Source organism: Lampris incognitus, chromosome 2 (genome assembly GCF_029633865.1).
Source record: "Lampris incognitus isolate fLamInc1 chromosome 2, fLamInc1.hap2, whole genome shotgun sequence".
Taxonomy (NCBI): Eukaryota; Metazoa; Chordata; class Actinopteri; order Lampriformes; family Lampridae; genus Lampris; species Lampris incognitus.
Genome location: NC_079212.1, coordinates 116,809,679 through 116,816,198, shown reverse-complemented (window position 1 = coordinate 116,816,198; position 6,520 = coordinate 116,809,679).

Sequence of the window (6,520 nt, the reverse complement as noted above, 5' to 3'; positions counted from 1 at the left end):
TGGCGATATAACAATGGGCGACTACTGCAGGAGCATTCATGTTTAAACGTATTAAGTAAGGGCAATAGGGTTGGTGAGAATGTTTGGCAGCAACAAATGGCAACCCTGCCAAAGGCCCTGGAAATATATCCACTTCCTATTATTGCTCTGGTAATTCAATTTCAATACAATGTCATAAATATGAAGCCCCACCAATGTTTATGTCTGCCAAACTGTGTTTCTACTCCTTTATCATGTATCATGTATCCTTATTCTTAATCTACTAATCCAAATAGTTGTTTGATCATATTGAGTCCTTAAATTAGCGAAATTTAATATCAAACTGAGGCACAGCACGTAGCCTCTCAAAAGATTAATTAGCACCTTTATTATGGATAACTTACATGTCCTTTTACTTTGTAGGCTATTGACACTGAATTTAAACTGAAATATTTTACTGATCTAAAAGACAGTTTAAGACATAGTTGGAGACACAAATAGTCCATAGGTATGAATGGAGTGTGACTGTGTGTGTGTGTGTATGGGGGTTGTGGGGGGGCGGAGTGGGGACCTGTCCATGACTGCTTTATGGTTTACTGACAGACTGAGAAGACCTCAGAAAGTCATACTCAAATCATGTGCCATGCAGCAAAATGTGTATGCGGGTTTTGATTTTATTCCAACACTACGCCAGCTGATTTCACTCGTTAGTCCTTCCCCTCTCTGTGTTGGAAGGTGTGCTAACTAGGGAAACAGTATGGCGTCGTGTTGGATTGAAAGGAAAACCTGCATACACATGACATGACCCTTGCCTCCATGGCACGTGAGTGAGTATCACTCACTGCCTCAGATAGTGTAAATTGTCTTGTGTGGCAATAGAGGGCGTGATTGGCCAGTATCACAGCTCTGCCACGGGGACTGGTTTGCCTCCTATTCACAATCACTATTTTAATTGTTATACAATCGTCTCGTGGGGTTGGAACAATCCATTAGCAGCTTTATAGAACTCTTCGGTTTTTGTTAGCAGATTCAGATTTCTTCACCTCTAATTTGGCATTACCCACAGGTAAGGGGACTCCTCCTGTGACTCCCTACCCCTGATGTTCACACTATTCTGGCATTGCCATTTAGAAGATGACAACAGATTGCTAACACACTGCAGTATTGTGCGCTAAATGCAGTGTGAGAGGGAGAATTGAGACGTGCGTAGTGCCAGCTGTCCAAGTGTCTGGCCTACTGCCGGGAAGTAGCACTTCTCCGGATGCCTATTTGATCCTTGTGTTACATCCCAAAGTGTGGGGCCAGTAGAAGGAGAGGGCTTTCCCTCAGGACTTCCTTCGTTTGCTCCTGCTCCAACTTTTTACCACTCAACATCATGGGGGCTGCATAGCTCAAGCCTAGCTGTTAAATGTTGGCAAGCTCTGTCAGAGGCCAGGGAAGGTAGGTGGACGGGGCAGAGGATGATGCCCTCTACTGGCCTGACAACCAAAATAATATGAGCCACCCAGCAGTAAGTGGGCATTCTCACTTGAGAGGAGTATATAAATATATGTGATCCATTAGGTATTGACTCTATTCCTCAAGTGCTGAAACCTGAACTGTCATTATTGTCATCAGAAAATGGCAACTACATCAATAAAGCTTCATGGCGTAAAGCTCTCTCCCTCTCCTCGCCATGATACCGTCAATACTGGCTTAGGTTTCTTTATGTGTGTGTGTGTGTGTGTGTGTGTGTGTGTGTGTGTGTGTGTGTGTGTGTGTGTGTGTGTGTGTGTGTGTGTGTGTGTGTGTGTGTGTGTGTGTGTGTGTGTGTGTGTGTGTGTGTGTGTGTGTGTGTGTGTGTGTTCACACGTCTGGGTAGCCACACTGGGAGAGCATGCCATCCACTAGCGGAGGCAACCCTTTACTATCAACATCAACGATATCCTCAATGAGATAGGATTCAGCTTGACAACCAACCGAGTTATTTTCTGTGCCGTCTCCTGCACTTGGCTAAATGCTGCCAGTTTAGTATGCACACCATCAGTTGACCACTTGTGTGTCCATGTTTGAGCAGTTGTTAGGGGAGACAGGTGTCGTTGTCTTATGTGCCTGACTTGTGGTAGTGTTGATGATAGGGTGTGTGTACATGTGCATGCCTGCATTTGAGTAAATGCTTGCTCATTTATGTGTGCATGTGACTTTTTTTGTGTGTGTGTGCGTTTGCATATATGTATGCAGACGCACAAGCGTATGGAAGGAGTATATGAGCACTTAGAGCCTGTGTAAACTGTGCATGAGCCCCTGTGTGCCACATCCTGGATGCCCTCAGCCCAGTGGAATACCTCTCATTGTGACAGGGGCTCTGTCTAAACAGCAATTATCATAGGGCCATAGGGGCCCCACACAGCCCCCTGCATCCTTGGATCCTTATAAAATACCCTATGGGGATTGACAGTAAATTTAGGTGAAGCTATGTCTACCCAGACAGTGAGATGCTGTGTGTCACTGAATGAAGGCCTCTCAAAAAGTTAGATGGGTTTTTACCTTCTGTCAGGACCACTCAATGCTTGCAGCACCAGGCAGTGGGAGTTAAATAGAAACTCTCATTTGATTAATGTTGATCATTACTGTTGGTTTCTTATACCTGGAGGCTTGACTGTGTACATTTTTAGCAAGTGCCATTTTTTAGGTTGTGAGTGTAGCTTTGCTGAGAGTTCGTGCTGTGATTCAGTGTGTTAGTCTTACTCAGTTTACTATTTTGCCACGGCAGTTTGTGCTGAGGTTAGTGTTAATTATATGAGCCTTGTTGGCTAAGTTTGTATCAGTTTGTCAAGTCAATCTAATACAAGACTGTACAGGAGTTGACAGAGATCCAGCCTCCCTGCTTGTCTTATTGCACTTGAGTCTTGAAACATCATGGCTGCGCTTTCAAAATCCATTTTAAGTTGAGTAGAATAATTATAGTCAGAGGGTACCGTTAAACACTGGTCATTTTGTAGGAAATGCAATAATGACCAAAGTCGTTAAGAAATATGGAGGGCTATGTGTCCACATACAGTCTATATTCTGTTATTAGTTGAGTCACACAATGTATTACTCTCTTCTTTCTTCTCTCAGAGGCCCGTCCATCACAGATGTCCAGAGGACGCCCAGCAGATTCTGAGTGATGCGTGCGTGTCTGCATGCGTGTGTGTGTGCGTGCGTGTGTGTGTGCGTGTGTGTGTGTGTTAGCCCTGCTTTGTTAACGCTCTCTTTTTTAGTTGGTGCTTATTGGGGAGGGGGGCTGTAGCAGGGTTCTCAGTGGGATCTTGGAGTGCGTCAGATTGTCTGCGGGCCTGTGTTTGGATAAGGCAGCACGCCCATTGTCTCTGATGGGGCGGCAGGGCCGAGGTATGCCTCGATGCTCCAGGAATAGAAAGACAGCTGGAGGCTGCCGTGCATACTCGGAGCAGGGCTGGCCAGGCCAGCTAGGCCCACGGACCCAGAGCTCGACTTAGCACAATGAGAGATAATGCATTGTCTGGAGCCACTGCATAATAGCTTAGGTATTCCATCCCAAATGAGTTGCTAAAAGACTGATTAACTTTATTGCATGTTATTGTTGCTTGTGTGTGGGTTAGTGCTGGGCTAGAAGTGGGTGTGGACAGAGATCTTGTCGTGGGGTGATTGGGTCTTCGCCTTGTATTTATGCCACGCGTCTGCCTGTCTCCACTCTGATAAATTGGTGGTTAAGACCTGAGCCCACACAGTTGTTTCAAGGTATTGTGGGCAGGCATGGGGCGATTACAAAAATATTCACCAGCGATGTATGCTGAAATCCAAAATGAAAGGCTGCTCCAATGCCCATGATATTGAATTAAGGTAACCACCAATAAAGTACAAAATAGTGTTATTCATATTCACGCGGTCAAAGAAAAACAATGTGCAGCAACAGTAGATTTAGAGAGCTGTCTTTTCCACATGCAAATGTGGTGGATTTTAACACTGATGAACATGAACACAGTCATAAATCCCAGGCTCTCTCCTTCTATCTGTGTAAGTCTGCTGGCATTCAGTGCATGATGATCTAAAACAACTGTGAGCACCTCCCAGATCATGTCCTGATGCCCTAAACTCTGTCTCCTCACTCCCGCATCACCGAACTGTTGGCTGGGCAATCCCTAAAATTAAGCTGTGACTTGGTCCTAGCATTTCGCAACAGAAGCCTAGTTTGGAAACTGGACTTGATTATGGCCACAGTACAGGGGGGAGGCCTGTATGAAATCCACAAATGTTCAAATATCAAAACAGGGTAATTAAAAAGGGCCTGGCCGTGATAGGGTCTAAATGATTTTGAAGGAGAGTGCTGGGGATGTAAGCAGAGCTGTTGCTTGGGGCACTCAGCTGTTGCAGTGGGCTGCGGTGTAGCAGTGCAGAGAGATGTGCTGTGGGACCAGACTCACAGAACATACACAATGTGTTCATGCGTGCATGTGTGTGTGTGTGTGTGTTTGCATGTGTGCGTGCGCGCATGTACATGTGTGTATTCCTGTATGTGGTCTTTATTTAAAGCAAGCAGCTCTGGGGACTTTGGGATTCAGCTCCTCCTCATGTGTTATCAGCATGCCAGCTTTTTTAACAGTGCACCAAGTGACATAGTACATAAACCAGCCTCTGCTACTTTGAAGAGCCCCTTGTCCCAGAATAGCCCAGGCTCGCTCTATCTAACTGATGTCCAAGAAAGTTTCAGCTATCACAAAAACACCTCTCAGCCTGCCACGACAACAGATAGTGCCATCAACAAAGATGGCTGCCTCTAACGCCGATGCATCCATTTAGGAGTTTGTCGGCTTATTTGGTCACCAAAATAAAAACCCTAAGAACCCACACACAGGAGAGAGAGCAGTGTCCTTGAAGCTCCATGTGTAGTCTCTCCATACGTGTTAATGTAAAGTTCTTCCCACAGGCAATAAAGGGATATATATATATATATATATATATATATATATATATATATACACACACACACACACATACATATACACACACACACACAAACACACACACACACACACACACACACACACACACACACATATATATATATATATATATATATATATATATATATATATATATAACTTTGTTTAAAGAAACACTCAACAGTAGGGAAAGTGCTCAACAAATAAGGAGCAAAATAATCCAGTGAGTCAAGTAAATTCTTCATGAGCAGTACATAGCCTGTTTACATATATATATATAGATAGATAGATAGATAGATAGATAGATAGATAGATAGATAGATAGATAGATAGATAGATAGATAGATAGATAGATAGATATACACATATATACATATATATGAACATAGATAGGTCTGAATATATATCTATATGTTCAGACATATATGTTCATATATGTGAACATATAGGTCTGAAAACACACACACACACACACATATATATTTATATATAATATTCAGTGAGTCAAGTAAATTCTTTACTTGATTCACTGGATTATTTGATTATTTTACTCCTTATTTGTTGAACATTTCCCCTACCATTAAGTGCTTCTTTTAACAAAGTTATATATATAAATGTCACTTTTTTAGCTTCTGTTTGTTGCTCTTACTCAGTGCGCCAACAAAACACAGTGCTTTATCAGTTTCACATCAGACTTTGTTCACTGTCAATCTGTCCATCAGGAATGCTGGCTTTGTCTATTCTGAGAAACTGTGGTCCCCTTTCCCTCCCCCATGAGCTGCACTGTCACCCTGCTCTCATAGCAGGCACCAACCTCTCCCCTTGCACTGAAGGTCAGATCCATGGGGGCCAGAATGCAAGAGACACAGTCTCCATACCAGCATTACTGGACGGACAACATTACAGCAATCATGCTCAATAATATCACACAATGTGCTGTAAGCGTGACGTCCCAAGAGACTCTCCATTTCCCTAAAGATGCCTAATCATGCCGACGAGGAGCTTCCCAAATGAGCTTGCGTAAAATGCACAGGAATAGATGGCAAATCAAAATGTGGGCCTGTATGTCACCCCGATTAACTGATTTTAAACCCATTCCATCTGTTTTCCATCTCTATGAGTGTCCGCCATGTTCAAATGTGAGTAGTTTCCCTCTATTAATATTGTGTGATGTAGCCTATTTATAGTAGCACATTTAATGCTGCACAGCTCCTGAAATAATCTCTTCTAAGGTTGCATCCTCTGTGGCCACACACAATAGCAAACACCGCCACTGGTATTCAGCAACAAAAAAGCCGATGCGCCATCACTGACAGGAGACAGCATGAGATCATGGGCATCTAAGTTAGACCAAATAGTTGTGAGATAAGCTTGCTTGGCAGGTACCCGATTACTCAAAACGTACAGTGCAAAAGTCTACTTTTGAAATAAAAACCCAATTTTAACGCGGATTTCGCATTTGAATGTTGCTTTTTTCCTCTCAACAAGACGCAGGGATGTCGCCTGTCTAGACAGACACGGTTACCAAATATTTTGGCGCGCCGGGCAAATAACTGGACGAAACGGACAAGAATGCGTGTTTCTGGATGCTCCTGATA